The sequence below is a fragment of the Falco punctatus genome, assembly GCF_963210335.1.
Source record: "Falco punctatus genome assembly, chromosome: 20".
NCBI lineage: Eukaryota > Metazoa > Chordata > Aves > Falconiformes > Falconidae > Falco > Falco punctatus.
In genome coordinates, this window is record NC_137600.1 from 6,583,295 (window position 1) to 6,600,914 (window position 17,620).

Sequence of the window (17,620 nt, forward strand, 5' to 3'; positions counted from 1 at the left end):
AAAAGGGAGGGGGGAACGACCGAGCTACGGGGTGAGGTGCTGCCAACAACCCCAGCGGAGTGCTTTCTGCCCCCATCTGACAGGTGCCAGGCACCTTCAGAGCTGGCCGAGGAGGAAGGACGTGGGGAAGGAATGGCAACCTGCTCTTGGCCATTCCCACTTTGCAGGGCCACAAGCAAAAGCAAAACTCTCCTAAGGAGGGAGACTCCCAAGGCACCGAGGAGCCTGTCCAGGGGTATTCTGAGCTTGTGCTCGTGTTGCCGCGAAGGAACAAATCTAAACCAGGTCGTTATATTAGACTTGGTCCTACAGGCTGAAGAACTCATCTGAGCCTGCTCTTTGTGGCTGAGGGACACAAGGGGACACCCTGATGATTTCCCCAGTGTGTGGCAGTAAGGTATGAGCTTGCTTTAGCTGCACTCAGAGCTGCGAGAGGATGCGTCTTACAAGCCACAGGTTTTCACCTAGCAATTCCTCCACCAAGCTGGGAACAGGCGGCTGCTAAAAGCACGGGCTTTCCGTGGAGAATGAGGTCATGGAGAACTCGGGGTACGCAGCCTGGACTCCCTGCTGTGTCCACACTCAGGACAGACCATGCCAAACCCTCACCCTTGTCCTGGTCCGCTGGGTCCCCAGTCTTGGGCTTTGCTTGATCATCCTGCAGCCCCTTCTGGTCCTGAGAGTACTCCAGCACCTCTGGGGGCAGCTTCTCACCCGGGCCACGCAGAGGCAGCAACAAGGTGTTGCGGCTGTCGTAGTCTTTCAGCATGCGCAGGACCTGTGCGCGGAGGGACGAGAAACCACATACAGGAGGGGTTTCTTGACCACACGAACACACTGCCCAGCCAACCAGTCTTCTCCCTCATGCCTTCCTCCCAGCACGGACTACCCAAGCACCCCCCTCGGCCTGGCAGCAGGGCTGGCTGCCCCTCAAGTGCCACCAGGCTGTGCCCTGGGGACTGCCTCCATCTCCCTGGCGCAAGCCCGGGAATGCCACCACAGCACTGTGAAGCTACGGCAGCACGCACACGGGGACCAGACCTTCCCGCTCACCTGCTCCTCCTCAAGGTACTGCTGGTCAAACTCCAGCGAGTAAAACTCAATGGGAAACTCGCACGGGTTCTTCACCACCACTGTCCCCTCCGCCCCATGGCTGTATGGCAGCACCGGTCCCAGCTCAAGCACTGGGGGGCTGAACTCCAGCTGCGGCTCCAGACCTTGTCCCGAGACCTGCAGCTGGAGGTGCTGGCTGCTCTGGCAAATGTTAATCTTCAGCCTCCTTCTGTAGGACTTCTGAAAAGAGAGAAGCACAGAAAGGTCCTGCGCTAAGTCCCAGGTGACAAGGGCCTGGAATTCAACCCTTGCCCCAAGGTCAGCGGTGTCATCGGTACCTCTAAGGTGAATGGAAAACAGGTATTTAATTATAGCAGAGGCTGCAGCACCTGCATGCTGGCTCCGGGTAACTGGGATGGATCCTGGGTGAGGTGTAACTGGCTGTTTGGTGTCAGATCTGAAACAGTCTGTCACACGTTTTCACCCAGTCACGAGGCAGCGCAGCGCTCATGAGAAAGGTCCTCGGGGTTACGCTGCCCAGACACAGCTGTGGCACTGCTGCATCAGGCAAACACCAGCCACGCAAGAGGCAGATGAGCTCTCGCTGGCTAGAAATAAGGGTCATCTTCTCTGCTCAGCGTTTGGCTCTGGCCAAAGCCCAACACAAGCTGGTTGCATCCCTACTAGCAATTATACCGTCCCTGGGACTGTTCCCAGGCATGGAAGCACTTGTGTCCATGCTGTCACACACTGCCAGCTTCCAAGTCACTGTGGCCACATGCAAACTGCCTTTGGGAATGCTCCATCGCTTAAGCTGACTCCCAGACCGCGTGGGAACACGCAGGCAGGTTGGGCCAGAGCCACAGGGACTGCTGGCAGTGTACCGCTACAGGTGACAGTCCCGCCGTGCCCAGGAAGGTGTCTGGCGGCTGTTTTGTCTGCTGGTACCGGCAGCAGGATTAGCCCAGGTTGGCCCTTCCAGGGTTGTCCCCCGCGAGCATGCCAGCTGCTCTGCGCCGGGGCGTTGCAGCCTGCAGATATGCCCACACGAGGTGGAAGATGAGGGGAGACAGGTGGATCTCCTCCATGTGCCGAGAGGGAGCCACACCGCTGAGCCTGGATGCTCCCTGTGCAACTCCCCGTGGGGATTCCAAAGCGCTTCTCAGAAGTGCGCGCTACAGGGGAAACTGGGGCACAGCGGGTACGGGGCTGGCAGAAAGCTCCATGCGGAGGCCAGACCTCATCCCCTGCGCTGGGCTCTCATTTCCACACTGCCCTGCCAGACCTCCGCGGGGTGACACCTGCCAATCTCACCTCTTCCACGGGTGAAAACCTGACTCGCATGTTGCATCGCTGTCCGGGAGCGAGGGTTCTGGCCGAGGGCAGTGCCTCAAAGACACGGGGCTTGGCTTCCAACTCCTGCAGCAGCTTCCGACGCATGCTCGCTGACAAGCATTTGTCCACCTGGGCACAGAAACCAGGCGTGTGAGGTGGCCTTTGCGGGGACAGACTCTTGGTTCCTGCCGTGCTCTGAGATACTGCCACGGTGCGAAGAGCACCCACGTCCAAACCAGACGTGGCCACCATAACCTGGTGGCACCATAAACGGGAGCAAAGATGTGTAGGCAGGGCAGGCAGATGGGGAGGCACTGTCCTCAGAGGAGGAGGAATGGGTGAAGATGGCAGAGAAGTGAAGCATCAGCTAACGAACAGGTCCAGGCGAAGCAGCCTTGCTCCGTACCCTCAGAAGCTTCCTCAGCCGAGCTGTAGCCCAAGCGCCCCGGCAGCCACGGGGGCAGAAAGGGCAAGAGAGGCAAAGAAAACCCAACCAAGAAGTTACGTGTCACACCTTGTCTGTGCTTTACCTTAACAGGCTCGTGCACGGTGACGAACCATTGACAGGGGACCTGGAGCTGATTGTGGAGCTGGACAGTTTCTTCCCGGCACTGCCCACACTGGACAGCGGAGAACTCCAGCCTGTCCCTGGAGAGGCAGAGGGACGGCACAGTCACGTCGGCACGGAGGCGGACATGGAACGTGGGGCCACCTGCTACCTAGTGAAGGACAGAACATCCAGCTGAGAGACCAGGTGACATCTGCTGCTGTGTCCAGCCTGCTGCCTGCCCCAAAAGGTGGTACCTTGATGGGCAGCAGCACGTCCACCTCTCCCAGTGGCAGGTTGGCGCTTTGTGGGTCAAAGCGCACTCTGAACGTCTTAGTCTGGCAGCAGGGCAGGCACTTCACATGGTCCAGATCCACACTGAAACCTTGAACAGATGAAAATAAAGCAGCTGAGATACATCTCATGTCGCTTGTGTGTCACAAGCACGTTAAGGCCACGCGGGTGTCCTGGCTGGCAGCTCTGCGAAAGACCCCCTTGTATCCCCGGAGAAGCCTGCTGCTCTTTCTCCCTTGTCACCGCCCAAGGAGAAAGCGTTTTCGCAGCCAGAATCCAAGGTCCACATGGTAAAAATGAAACCCATCAGGCTGAGCTTCAGCAATTCCTTCCTTGGGCATCTCAGGGAAGGATGCACAGACCTCCCCGAAGGAGAATTTCCAACGAAGATTCCCCCATGCTGCGGTGTTCCCTGGACAACAACTTAGAGAAGACACCTGACCACCCCTCAGACACAGCAAGTCACCGTTTGATGGGACACAGCCTTGCCTCAGGGCCTGTCGTGGAAGCCTGTTTTGATACACCAGAGGATCTCACAGGCTCTTTTCTCAATAAAGGCTCAACTGAAGGGCTATGACATCATGAAGTCTAAACAAAGCACTTCCAAACCACAAAGGGTCCCGTCCGTTTGCAACACGAGCCCACAGAGAGCACAAAACCTCGGCTGTCACTCATGGTAGCCAAGAGCAGAAGATGATGAGAGGTGACCAAGGTGATCAGCCCACCTAGTCCCTGAAATGAGGTGTCAGGGCAGTCCCAGGCAGACCAGGTCTCTGGGCACTGCTGGCCAGGAGAATTCAGGCTCTAAAGCACCGAGCAGGGGGCAGTCAGGAAGAAAAAAGCTGTACAAACAGGCACGCAACACGCCCCCACACACCCAGTGACTTAAGCTCATCTGTCAAGCCCACGGGAAGTCCCTCCAGCACTGGTTACCTGTGCCACACAAGGCACGTCTATCAGCGAGGAAGGACACAGGCAACCGCCCGGGGTTGGTGATCTTCACAAGGTGCGTGCGGACGGTACCAGGAATGACACAGCCAAAGTCCAGGATGTACTCAGGCAGCTGAACTCTGAAAGGAAGAGAGACATTCCTTAAACCACAGCCCGGCTACATCTCCAGGTGGACAGAAGACACAAATAAAGTGGGTATTTGCTGCTGTAAAAACCCAGCTCAAGCCTGTGAAAGCCAAGGCCTGACCACCTGGTAGTAACACTTCGGTAAGTCATGGAGGGTGCAGGTCCTAGGTTTTATCAGCTACCATTGGGACCTCAACACAAAATTGTGTTTAACTGGTCGCAGCTCCTCGGCTACAAAGAGCCACTGTGGCTAAGTCCACCAGACCTCCACTGGCCTCAGTGGAACTGCTAACCTGGTGTACAGCCCAAGCCTGAAATCGCTTCAGGACCTTGCAATGAGATTTGCCTGCACAGGCAATCTTCCCCGCTCTGCAGCCAGGTCTGTCCCCAGAGCAGCCCCGGGAAAGGCAGGAATCGGCACCGACAGCGTTCAAGGGCAGCTCCTTCTCCAGAGCAATCCCACTCGGGAAAGCGCATAAAAGTCTGTTTTGCAGAGCATTTTCTTCCTGAACTGGAGCCTACCGTGCCCCTGCCTCATCAGGAAGGAGCAGAGGGAAGGACCAAGTCACCCAGGCAAGCCCTACGGTCCCACCAGCATCTACACCCCCTGCTTTAGGGTTCCTCAGCCCGTGCGATTCCCTGCTGGCTTTGCTTAGCGTGGCCTGTTAGTTGGAACAAAGATGCCAGCTTTGAGTTGCCTCTTTCAGAGCTGGTCAGCAGGGACGGTGTCTGTGCTGTCTGGAGGGGCTGGATGGTCTGCACTGGACCCCCTCAGCACTAAGAGCAGAACCCAGCATCTGTGGGGAGCTGAGCACCCCAGGGTGGCACTATGAAGTGAGGACACTCGGCTGCTCACAAGGAGCACGTCAAAGCTACCAGGGTCAGACCCTTTCTGCAGTGCCCAGCTACTGCCAGCTCTGCAGACACCAGGAGCTCTCGGGAGCAGGGGTGCACTGCTGGGTGTCACCCTCGGGGCACCTGGAGTCTCTACTAACTTGAGAAGCCTCCGACGAGCACGCTGGTCAAAGGCCGCTTCCTCTGGGGGGCCGGAGCTGAGAGCTTTCTGCTGCTCCAGGGCATGTTCCTCTATCAGCAACTGCTCCACCTGCAGCTGCAGCTGCGTGTCCCACTGAGGCAAGGAAAGAGAGCGGCTGGTTAGCAAAGGTCCTGCCCAAGGCACAGGCTTGTCTCTGAGAGAGGATCCCACCCTGATCTTGTTGAGAGGGGCGATGGAGTCCCTCTGCCTCGCTGCTCAGCGTCTGTGACACCTCCTGCTCCCTTAGTCAAGACCTGATCTCAAGGGAAACAGACTCCAGCACCTTCGCCTGCCCAGTCACTGTCATAAAAGCTGATCTGGCCAGACAAACAGACAGGCAGGCCAGGAACCTTCCAGAGCTCCGAGTATTTGCCTGCCCCCAACCAGTGCCAGAGCAGCTTGGACAGCAGCTCTCTTGGAAAGGGAGCCACGAGAAAGCTGATGCCTCTTGGAGATGACCGCTGACAGCACAGCCCCAGGGCGCAGTCAGGCTGCTGCTGGTAAGCTGGGTCGTGAGCAACAAACCCCTCAGCCACGACCCGCAGCTCCTTCAAAGTGCCGGGAACTCAGTCACTTGAGCACGGCCTTCAGGAGCTCTCCCTGAGGCAGTCGGGGAGCTGGTGCATCTGCTGGAGGGACAACAGCCAGAGCTGGGCAGCCCCTGGGGCAGCGCTGGGCTGACACATGGTCGTGGCCAGGTGCGGGCAGGGAGGTCCCAAGTGCCAGCAGGGCCCCAGGAAGCCTGCTGCGGGGTGCCCAGGGCTCGAGTGACACAGGGGCAGGGTGGCACATGCCAAATGGGGCTTCTCACCGCGGTGTCCGCGTCGTCCCTGGGTGGCTCCGCGGCTGCAGCCTCCCCCAGAGCAACTGCTTCAGCTCTCTGGCTGTCCTTTGCCATCTTCTCTTTGGCCTCTTTGAGGACCTTCTCATATTTTGCATTTCCTGGAGGAAGAAGCGATCCACAAATAGAAGCGTGGACGCCGTGCCAATCCCACTTAAGCTGGGAAGCCCCACTCCCCTGATGCCGGCCTCTCCCAGAAACAAACTCCTTGAGCAATCTATGGGAAGTGGATGCTGCTGCTCCTCTCTGAATCCTGACGTTCACTACCACCCACCTTCCCCCCTACAGAGGAGCATCCCATCCCCTGCAACGCGATGGCAAATCCAACCCTGCCAACATCCCTGCCAGCCCGCGTTACAGCTTCCCCAAGCTTCTCTGCCCAGCCGCCACCTTCCCAGGCCTCCGACAGATATGCTGGCAAGCTCTGCAGGGTGGTTCCTGGGGCAAAGCCCACATGGGCTCACCTGCTAGAGACCCAGGAAGCAACCCGAGGGTTGAGTGTTGCTCTGACAGCCCTGAAACCTCCAGGCTCGGTGGGGGTGGGGGTGAGCTGCCCTGTGGGCATATGACATGGGGAAAAAGCCAGGGGACCTTCCCACGGAGCAGAGAGGCAGTGCTCACCGCTGATGTTCCTGGGCAGGTCCAAGCAGATCCTGGGAAGGGTCCCTTCTCCTCTCAGGGTGATGCTTGCTGGTTCCAGGTGACCCACTTGAATCTGCAAAGCCCTGCAGAAGACTCCAGGCACTCCTGGCAGGTAACAGACTTTGAGCACTTGCTCCTTGCCAGGTCCAATGTAACCCTGCAGGGCATGGGAGACAAGAGAGGGAATGCACCAAAGAGCGTTTGGTGGGGGGACGGCTCAGGCGATAGGCACACTGAGAAGAGAAAACAGCTTCTCCTATGGAAGAAAACGTCAGACAACACGGCCTTCTAGCTTTCTCGTATCCTAAAAGCTCGAGTCTCCTACACCAGGGTGCAGTATGTCCTTCAGAGGGCTCGTAAGGCTGCATTCCCACAGCACAGACCGCCCTTTGCTCAGCGGGAGCGCAGCTCTGCTGCTCACAGTGCTTACCCTCTGCTAGCAAGAGCCAGACTGAATAAAGAAAAGCTCTTCTACCAGCTGCTGCGGAAGACGAGCTAAGGCCCATGCCCTCAGCAGGGCCAGCAGCTCCTCACACTGCACGTCAGTGGTTGCCAGGCTGCTGCTGAAGGGCCTGACTCATTCGTCATCCCAACCAAACATCTCCTGCCTGCGTGGTTACACCAGGGGTGCGTGAGCCCATCCAGACTCACAGCGACCTGCAAACATACATCTCTGGAAATGCAGGAGCAGACCAGGACAAATTCTAGGGAAGAAGGTGTTGCTGGGAAGGACATCTCCTCCCTGGGCTTCCAGAAAGGCTCTCCAAGCCTCAGGCTGGGCTCACACCAGCCACACTGAGAGCACATGGAAGCAGACAGCAGCATGGCTCTGGGTGACCGGGCACAGACGCAGACGCCTTTGGCTCACCCTCTGCACGCTGGGCTGGACCCTCGGCTCCCCGCTCCCCTGCACGCTGCAGGGGAAGCCCCTGAGCGGGACAGCTCCTGCCACTTGGTCCCCTGAGCCCGTACTCCAGCGCACAGCGCAGCTGCAGCAAAGGTGAGCCCTGCCAAGCTGCCAGCACCCACGCTGCTGCTGCAGCAGCTGGCTGCACGGGTCCAAGCAGAGCTGCGTCTTCGGAAGCCCGCGGGAAGAGGGCATCAGTGTGTCATCCCTTGTAGGAGACGGGCATGAAAACAATGTGAAAGCCATCTGGCTTCCTCTTCCCTTTGCAAAAAGGGACAAAGACAGGAACGCTGCTTCAGCTCAAAGACATCCACACGGGACTAAGAAGCTGGGGCGCCGGGATGCTGCAAACTCCTCTCCTGGCTGTTCCAGCCCCGATCCTCCCTGACCCCCTCGCTGCCCCACAAAACTGCTGCAAAGCAGCAAAGCTGGAGGAGGGACCAATACAAGGGCTGCTAAAATTTCTGGCAAAGCAGCTTCATGCCCAGGCAAGACAGTATTTCAGTCCTGCTTAGTGCTGGCAGGGGGCAGGTGGGGTTTCTTACAGGCAGGGACAGGGAGTACGTCCTGCTTGACCACACAACCTGGGGAAGGTGACCCTCACAAGAGCCTGCACCGTCTGGCTCCAGTGTCGGCACAACCACAGAGCTCAGCACTCGGGGTCCAAAGAGCTACCGAAGCCCTCGTGCCTCCCGCCGGCGGCTGCTGCAGGATGCCAGAGCCACCCACCAGCAAAGGCCATGAAGGGGCTCTAGTAGGACCGCGCTTGCTCGACCTTCTCTGCCACCCAGCAGCAGTTGCTTACAGCCCTGGCTCTCCGTGCCGGTTTTGTGGCTCTGTCTTCCTTTTCTTTTTTTCCACCCGCCCCACCACCTTTTTTCCCTATAACCCTCTCCTGGGCAGCCTGGCCAGGGTGAATCACTTGTGCTACTCACCGTGCTGGGCACGGCCAGGGGCACGCCGAGCGGAGGGCTGTCCGCAGCGGCTGCGCTGGAGCCGAGCACCACGTAGGTGAATCCCACCTTCCCTCTGTTCTGCAGGGTGACCTCCGCTTCCTTGACTTTGTTAAACAGCTGGAGAGAAGACAGAGGAGCGGGAAGTTACAGACGCAGGTCTGCTGCTGGGAGTCTCCTTCCCTTTTCCCTGGCTTGAAAGCACATGAACACAGCGCAGAAGCAGGGAGCGCAGGGGAGGTACAGGCACTGCGGTGTCCTGGGTTAACCTGGGCGACCCCCAGCCACAGGGTACCCCTTAGCCCTACGCAGGAACACTATTGACGGCAGCACGTAGAGGTGCAGTAATAAATAAACCAGGGGACACAAGCCCTCTGCTCTTTAAGGTGTCACCTAACAGCCAGCTGAAACAAAAGAGGAGGCATCGAGGCATTTCAGAATAAGAGGCACCTGCATACAAGTATTTGCAAGCAAAACAGAAGCAAAAGCAGAGACAGACAGGGCAACAGCCAAACAGGGCCAACAACTGGAAGGGTCTGTGGGGATTTTAACTGAAAAGAAGTGCCAATTGTTCTGGGACATTCTCTCCAGCTGCAGTGACTGGAAGCCCAAGTTAACTTCCTCCCCAGTTTATTTTGTTGATTAATCAAGAGCATTAAAAGAAAGCATCTCCTTGGACCTCAGGCTTTAGGAACGGATGGGCGGATGAGGGTCCTGGGGACATGTCCCTTTGGAGATCACCACAGGGTCCTTGCCTGTCCCGGGAGGCAGCGCTCGTTACCTTGAAGAGGAGGAAATCCCAACTATTGGGGGGTAGAGATGGCCATTAAAAAACAACTCTGATGCAGAACGTATCACCCAAAGGCAGTACTTCCAAGCGACAGAGCCAACAGAGTAGCTGGGAAGGGAAGAGCGCCCTAGACCTAGGTGGGCAGCAACGCGCCGGCGACAGTTCCAAGACAAGGACCTCTGCCAAGAGAAGCGTGCGGTACCTGCAGCCCGCAGTTGATCTCCGTCACGTCAAGGAAGTAGTTGATGAGCGAAGCCTCCCCACTCAGCGCAATCTCGTAGGTCGGGCCTCCCTCCACACTGCACAGCGCCGTGACACGGGCAGCAATGTTTGTGCGGCCAACGAAGGTGAAGGTGACATGCTGGCTCTTGCCCGGCGGCAGCACGCCGTACAGTGGCAGGACATCAAAAACCTGGAGGCAGGGGAGGAGAGATGGAGATGTCGAGCGTGGAAATTGATGCAGAAGAGCAGCCGTGGCTTGGAGCAAAGTACAGATGTGGCTGGAGGGGCCTCTTCATCACAGGCGAGATCACCCTAATCTCATTCTGCATCCATTCCACTTACCGGTGGGAGAGACCCTGGGAAAAATCTTCTCCCATACTAATTAATGTATTAATACACTAAATTAATTTGGGATGTCTCCTGGCAGCAAGACATTCTCTCAGCTGAAGAACTTGCCTTTAAAAACACTTTTTACTGCCTTCAGAAAAACACAAGACTTGGAGATGAGAGCCCTTGGAGCTGGGGGGGGACTCCAGCCCAGCTCGTCTGACTCCTGACACTTTTCACTCTCTCTCCGACCCGCACACTGCTCTCGCAAAAGCTACTGCAAAAATTTCCTACCGAGCACCTGATGAGTAACAAGACGAATAACACCCTCCACAGGCGCTGCACAGGCAGGACCCTCGGTCAGCCCTACATGGCCGGTTGCTTCAGCAGCGCTGCGCAACGTGCTGGGAGGGATGCGAGGCCACTCCGTGAGCAGCACCGAGGGCCACCAGTGGCAGCGGGGGCTACGTAACTGCTTGCCACGCTGGGAGCCCAGCGGGGAAGTGAGACAGATGCCCACTTACCTCCTCCGGTCCCGAGGGGAGGGGCTCCACCTCCACAAACCGCATCCTTTCCTGGGTCCTCACTGGCCTCCGACTTTCCAGCTCCACAGCAGCGGACGGCAGCAGCTGGAAAACAAGCACCATGGGCTACAGGAGGCAGCTGGCTGGGCTGAGGGGGATCACTGTGCTGCAGGCTCCACCGCCTCATCGAGCCAAGAGCAGCTAAGATGGGACACAGGCACACACCAAGTACGGGGACGCCTGTGCCATTAGCCGAGTGTGGGTCCAAGACCCGTGCAGATGAGACACGAGGTGCAGGTGGAGCCCGTGTCACACCGGCAGGTGGGCTCGGACCCACCGGCTTGCGCGAGGAAGCGGGGTGCTCCCAGCACCCCATCCTGGCAGGGACCTCGAGGGCACGTTGCACCCTCATGCCACCCCAGCTTTGCTCACTCCTGCCCAAGAAACGCACCAAACACCCCACCCCTGGACAGCTCAGGTTCTCCATGACAACAATAGGAATGCAGCTGCAAGCGAGAAGTGTCAAAAATGGGAAATAAGGACTTCAGAAGTCCTTGGCACAGCTGTCCCATTTCAGGTGGTGCTTAGCTTTCCCCTTGTGCACCCATCAGTGCTGGAGGGCTGAGGATCGCCATTTCTCTCGAATAACACCATCCTGAAAAAGGCAGCTGAGATGTTTTTCTGTCTTGCAGCAGCTGAGGGCTGGTGTTTAACCTCAGAGGTGCCATCCTTTAAACGGAACCTCGTCCCTGGGCTTCTGCCCCTATTTATAAGCAAGGGCTTTGTGATTGCTCTTGAAGTTTAAGAATACCTGCTGCTTCGGTAACATGAAGGAGGGCTTTGCGCTGGGGCTCTGACATGGGCAGGGTATGTACAGCACATCCTCAGACCTAACCAGAGGCTACATCTCTCCAAGGAGATAAAGCACTGGGGAGGGCTGAGCCTTCTCACATCTCAGTGCTCTTTCTGTTGTCTCCACATCTTCCAGCCTGCAAAGCTTTGCCAAGGGCATATTCCCAAAGACGCTAACCCACATCTTTCCCAGGCTTATGGTCTCCCACCTCCCCAGGAAGGCTACATGGGCATTGCCTTGATACAGTGACACAAGCAGAAGACAACGCTGCAACCCAGATTATCCTTTGAAGCAATTTTGGATCCTACCTAGCCATATCCCCTTGAATTTCCCTGCTTTATCTGTGCATACATGGCAACAAAGCAGGGCACAAAAATGATTTCATGCTTCTATCTGAAAACATTCAGCCGCGCTATTCTTTATGCCTACCAGGTATCCTTTTTCCTGATTCAGAAAACACGTGCAGAGCTACAACATTAAAACCACTGATATTTAGATGTCAGCAGGTGCGACCCCCCTCCTTGAACTTAACACCAACTCCGGCACTTTCAGAACCTCCTGTGCTCTCCTATATCCTTTTTTATTGCCCCAGGAGCAGCCTCTGTCCCACGTGATGCAAAAGGCGTCATCAGCTCCCACTAGCACCGAGGCCAAGCTCCAAAGCACCGAGGCTCACCAGGAAGGTCAGCAGACCAAAGGCTGTTTTCCATACTAAGAGGAAAAGACAGCGACTTTGTCAAGTCTCCATTTATAAAAAGGCAGCTCTGTGGCCATCGCTGCAATACCAGGGCTCGGGCGAAGGCAGAGACGTGACAACGGGTGGCTCTAGCTGGGGCTGAGAAGGTGGCACATGGAGACCAGTACTGGGCAGGGCTTGACAGAGGAAGGGAACTGGAAGCCTCCACATCACGGTGCAGGTAAAACCCCTCCTTTCACAGTGCAAAAAAAACCCAACCAAAAAACCCCAACCTCACCATAGGTCAGGAGGACCTGAATGGCCTTCTCCAAACAACACTACCCTACTTGTCCCTCCCCATAAGCCCCGTGTCCAGCTGCTGGCCCTGCTGCCCAGCCCACTCTCAAGGCACATGGCAGCAGGGCAGCAAAAAAGGGACACTGGCACCAGCACGGCTTTTTGGTGGCAAGCTGGGGGAGGCAACGCAAAACAGTGACTGTACAAGAAAATCTACCTTTGCTTCCAGGGAGTCCTCTGCATCTGCTGGCTCTTGGGCAGGATCCCCCACTGCTCCCAGGGCTTCAGCTGGCTCCTCTACGCATCCATCACTGACACTGCTCTCTGCAGATGCCGAGTGCTCCGAGCAGGCTCCCTCCTCCTTTGGTGGCTGGGGTTTGATGAAAGGTTTAGGTGCTGGAGGGCTGAACCTGGAAGAAACCGTAACTTCAATCATGAAGCTGCAGCAGGAGGGAGGAAGACCTGGAGAAGCAGTTCCTTGGCAGGACGTGGCCCCTGGGTGGGCACTGGTGCCGCCAGCCCAGGAATGGATCCGACCTGGCAGCTCCAGAACCAGGATGCAGCAGGTCAATGCTGGGGGCTGCCCAGGGACAACGCCGGTCCAGCAGTGGCAACTGCTTGCAATGAGGAACTGCAGATATCAGAGGTGAACACCTTGCAGGGAGACAAAAGGACAAACTGCACAAAAAGGTGGGACTGAGACACAAAGGGGCAGATCTGGATGGTGATGAGCCAGCACAGACCCAGTGCCGCAAGGAGGTTTTCAGCTCTTCTAGGTATTCACCCTGAATTTTCCCCTGGGCGGTTACGCACAGCTGCGGGTCAGGACCAGCAGCGGCGATGGCAGGAGCAGGGACGGAGCCCGCCGCCTGCTGTGCCTGAACCCCGACGGAGCCGGCACGAGCCCAGCACGGGACACCTTCGCACACGCAAGGAACACGGGAAGACACGTCAAGCGGCTCCAGGCAGAGACTCACAATTAAACAGCCCATTGATCCCCGATGAGCACCAAAGCAGCCGCGATTAGTACTTTGGGGAAGGAAACGCTGGTCATTTTTAATCAATCTATTCCAATCGCGACACCGAGATTCAGCTCCCTGCCGTGCCGCAGGTACTCCCTGGCTGCAAAACAGCAGCTCGAACCGCACCTCGCGCCAAAAAGGCTGCAGCTCTGCTGAAACGAGCTTCTAACCGGTGTGGCACGTCCTGATGCCATCATTACCTCCCCAGCATTTTCTAAACACAAACTGTTGGAGGACAAATTTGACAAACGGTTCAGCAAAGCAGTTCAACCGCTCGTTTTGCAAACAGAGCCGAGTTTATCCTTTGAGCAACAGCAGCCAGTAAAAAGCGTATGGGTTAACGTTTTCAGAATTCCCAAATGACTCCAACTATGGTCCCTGTATGAAATTGCAGCAGGTGCTCACAGTAGCTCTGCTTGGATTTCCAACGCCACGTGGAGGGACGCGCTCGGGCCATGCCTACCTGCCGCTGTTCCTATTCGTAAACGTTCCCCCCGCAGTCAAACACGGCACATTTTTTACAGCTGGGAATTCAGTGCCTTGAACCACGGGCTCCAAACAAAGATTTGTCTTTAGTATCTAAGGCTGGTTTTCGTTTCTGGATTACAGGCTCTGCTCTTCACAACCTGGAAGAGATCCCGCCTGACTTGCCCTCCCTACAGCGACATGCAAGAACACGGCTTCGCCCAGGTGAGCCCCTGACAGCCCTCCCTCCGCCCGCTGCTGGGACGCCACGGGGACCCCGAGCAACAGCTCGGCACCATCCGTGGGGAAGAACAAACCAGGGCTGGAGGGGATGAAGGCGCTCGCTCAGCCCTGCAGCGCATCGCCCACCTACGGTCCCACCCACGCAACCTCTGCTCCTCTCAGCCCAGGCACCCGGGTGCATGTTGGGGGGCCCTGACGGGCGACCAAACTGCCCGACACCTCCAGCGGCCGCTGACTTGGGCAGCTCCGTAAGGATGAGATAAATCCAGCTCAGCTGGGACAGTGGTGCTTTTGGGCAGCCTGCAGCTGCACGCTACCTTTCCCTGGCGGCAGGGGAGATGCCCACAGTCTTGGGCCACCAAGAGGAGCACCTCAACACCCTCCAGCCACGCACCAGCCCACGCACCCGTTGGGCGCCTGGGTCTGGCCGTCATCGCGGCAGCTGTCCCAGAACCGCTCGCTACGATGCACATGGTGAGGAAATGAAACCGCAGCTCTTAGAGTGGCTCGTGATAAATAATGCGGCTTAGTAACAGCTCCCGAGGAGAGGGAAACCCCCAAGATGGAAAATCCATAATCATTTATTAAGGTACCTCTAGTTCTACAGAATGGTTTGAGGCAACTTCACCAGACCGTGGTGCCTAGACAACAACAGTATTTTTCCCTCTAAAGTAGAAGCCCTCTGGGACCCAGTGCTGGGAGATGATGTGATTAGCAAGTCCTGCTGCAGAGAAGCGTGAAGCAGCACAGCCAGGGACTCTTTCCAGTGGGGGAAAGTCAAAAAGAACAACAATGAGCATCACATGAAAAGGAAGGGAGTGAGGAACCCGAGATGTCAACAGAAAGCTGACCCCAAGGACACGACATCTTCCTGGCACTGAAGGAAAGGGGGTTGGTCCTGGGAAAGAAGGGCAAGATGATGAGATGTTCGGCATCAGCCCAGGCTTGAGGTAACCCTTTCTCAGAATTGGGACCTTCTGGGCAGCCTCCAGCACTTTCAGAGCAAGGCTGTGAACGCAGGGATGAAGGCAAGGAGCAGAGAGCGGCTCCTCCACCTGCAGAAGGGACCAGCCCCAAAGCAGAGGGGCCAAAGGGCTGCGGAAGTGCCTCCACCAGCACGCTGGAGCGGAGATGAGGAGCCTCCTGACATAAGCAGGTCAGCCTGGGGCTGGAGGAGCTGACAGCAAGGTGTTAACCCCCCTGCGTCCATCTCACCCAACCTGACCACCCGTCAGATGAGACAAAATGGATCCAGGTATTAACAGGGGGGATTCAATGGCAGCACAGGCACACTGACAGCAGGGAGAGAAGAGTCCTTCCTGCTAGGGCCAGGACAGCCTTGTGCCACCCACCATCCAAACCGCTGAGACATTAGGAAAAAAAATCATCTCAGCCTGTCTCTTGGTTTCTGAGCCTCCTAAGGACACAGCTTCACACCACTCCCCACACCCACCTCCCAAAATAGAGGAGCCAGAAATCACACCGCTTCTGCAAACCGCACGTGAAGATTCAGGCAGGATGACGTGACCTTGCCAGCTCAGGCTGTGCGAGAGCCACCACCAGCAGGACAGACACCCCAGAATGGTGATCGGAAGGCCCGAGGTCCCTGCAGGTCCTGCCAGCACCAAGGACACGTGCCAGGAGCCACCACCCCTTTGCATTAAATGCAGGAGTTTTAACAGCGCTGAGGCTGCTGCCCTGGTGCGTGGCACCCACACGCCCAGCATCCTTGCCCAGGCCCCCAGGAACCACACGCTGGTGCATCCCTTAGGCACAGCCGAAGTACCGGGGGAAAACAAGCCCCCCAACAAAGCCCGAGCTCTGTCACAGGGCAAAGCACCAGAGGCCATGCGCCCCTGAGGCATCTAAACAGGCTTATGGAGCCCGACAATGCACTTTGATTTGTCCTGCAGGCCAACAGACGCAGATTGAAAAGGGACTTTGGAACAAGCAAGACAGCTCAAGGGTGTTTGAAACTGAAAACAAAACAATGTGATACAGAAGTAAACTCAAAACCTGCCCAGTGCACCCTGTGGGAACACGCGGCTTGAGCTGGGCCACCTGGCCAGCAGCTGGGGAAGGTGGTGGTGATGGTCTGCCCTCGCCAAGAGCAAACTCGAAACTGCATTTTGTCCCAATGCCCTGATGCCTATTTCTTTGCTAGGATAAATTCCTCTGCTGAGCTAAGATTTGTGCATTTACTGAACCACCCGTTGACATTCAGACCAGGCAGCGCGGAGACAGAGAAGCAACATCATTGCAGTGAGATCCGACACCTCCAACTGTCCCTGTGTGCGCCCTGGAAATGACTAACCGCACAGCAATGGCTGGACTGTGTTGCTGATACGATTGCTCAAAGTAGCAGCAGTGACTAAAGAGTAAGGAGGAAAAAATGGGTTGAGCAATTAGAAGAAACAAAAAAACCAAACCCACTTTAAGCACAAATAGTCTTGTCCAGGCAGAGAAACAACATTTTTCTCTCCTGGCCAAAATAAATGTGTGTGTCTGATTGATGCTGGGAGTCTCTGGCAATCAGCTCCAGCAAGGTTAGAGGTGTGGACGCTTCAATTCTATCGATCTCGCCTTCACGAGACCTGATGTTTGATTCCCTCGATGTCAGACCGAGTTAGTTTGATCTGATAATTTAGAATAGCAACAGTGCTTAATGTAGACCAGAAATAATATCTGACATGCTGCCCTTCTGCTGGGCTCTTAATGAGCAATCTGAGGTGTTAATAGCCTGGAGACCATCTTCATTTCCAGCCCTGACATGGAGAATCACATGGTGTCTGCCGAGGGACCCAGAGCGAGCACATTACTGCTTAATTAACATGCAGAGCAGAAAAGGGAGCTGTCCTAACGTCCACAGCACTAACGAGCCAGCAAAGGGGCTATGCCAAACCCTCTGGAGCAGGGGCTGCTATCCTGCCAGATGCTCAGGACCCTCAGCTGCTACCAACTCAGAGCTGGGTGACTCAGCGTCTGCCGGAAGAACCTGCAGGCTCAGGTCCAGCAAAGCCAACTTAAGTGGAGATGGGGGAATTAAAAGCTGAAAACTGATTCAGCAGTCACATTTCCAAAACCCTAAAAAAAAAAAAAAAAAAAAAAAAAAGAGTAGATACAAACAGGCAACTGGCCAATAAGTGGCCCCAGAGGAAATTAATTCCACACAGGCTTTGCTCCAAAGTGTGTGTTTCTCTGTTATCATAAAATATATGCATTGTTCTATCATCAACGTTAGATTTTTCCCTTAGCTTGTAATTAAACCCTAATCTAATTTACCAGGAGATGACAGGGGCTTCCGAGCAAAGCTTACAGCCCTGTTACTCTTTCCCTGTCCACCTCCTTGCACCTGCTTTTGCAGACTTTCCCCTGCATTTTAGGGTCTGTTCTTGAAGGCGCCGCGCATGAAGGGTCACACCAGACTGGCTGTTACCTGGTAAGACCCCGCTGTGAACGGGCTACCCCAGTGTCCACAGCTTCTCCCCCAAGCCCTCCTCACCGCCATGGCTAATG

At 56.3% G+C, this 17,620-nt stretch overlaps 1 pseudogene across 1 annotated transcript in view; it reads right to left on the reverse strand.

The window, feature by feature from the left end:
• Nucleotides 1-460: 460 nt before the first annotated feature.
• Nucleotides 461-17,620, reverse strand: part of LOC308055833 (hydrocephalus-inducing protein homolog) — a 76,111-nt pseudogene continuing 58,951 nt past the window's right edge. Inside the window, exons 23-34 of the transcript XR_013931978.1 lie at nt 12,592-12,784; nt 10,549-10,653; nt 9,629-9,887; nt 8,668-8,825; nt 6,805-6,982; nt 6,154-6,284; nt 5,302-5,435; nt 4,163-4,299; nt 2,923-3,320; nt 2,368-2,751; nt 1,054-1,293; nt 461-778 (exon numbers count right to left, since the gene is read on the reverse strand). The product of XR_013931978.1 is annotated as a hydrocephalus-inducing protein homolog (transcript). The remainder of the gene's footprint in view (nt 779-1,053; nt 1,294-2,367; nt 2,752-2,922; nt 3,321-4,162; nt 4,300-5,301; nt 5,436-6,153; nt 6,285-6,804; nt 6,983-8,667; nt 8,826-9,628; nt 9,888-10,548; nt 10,654-12,591; nt 12,785-17,620) is intronic.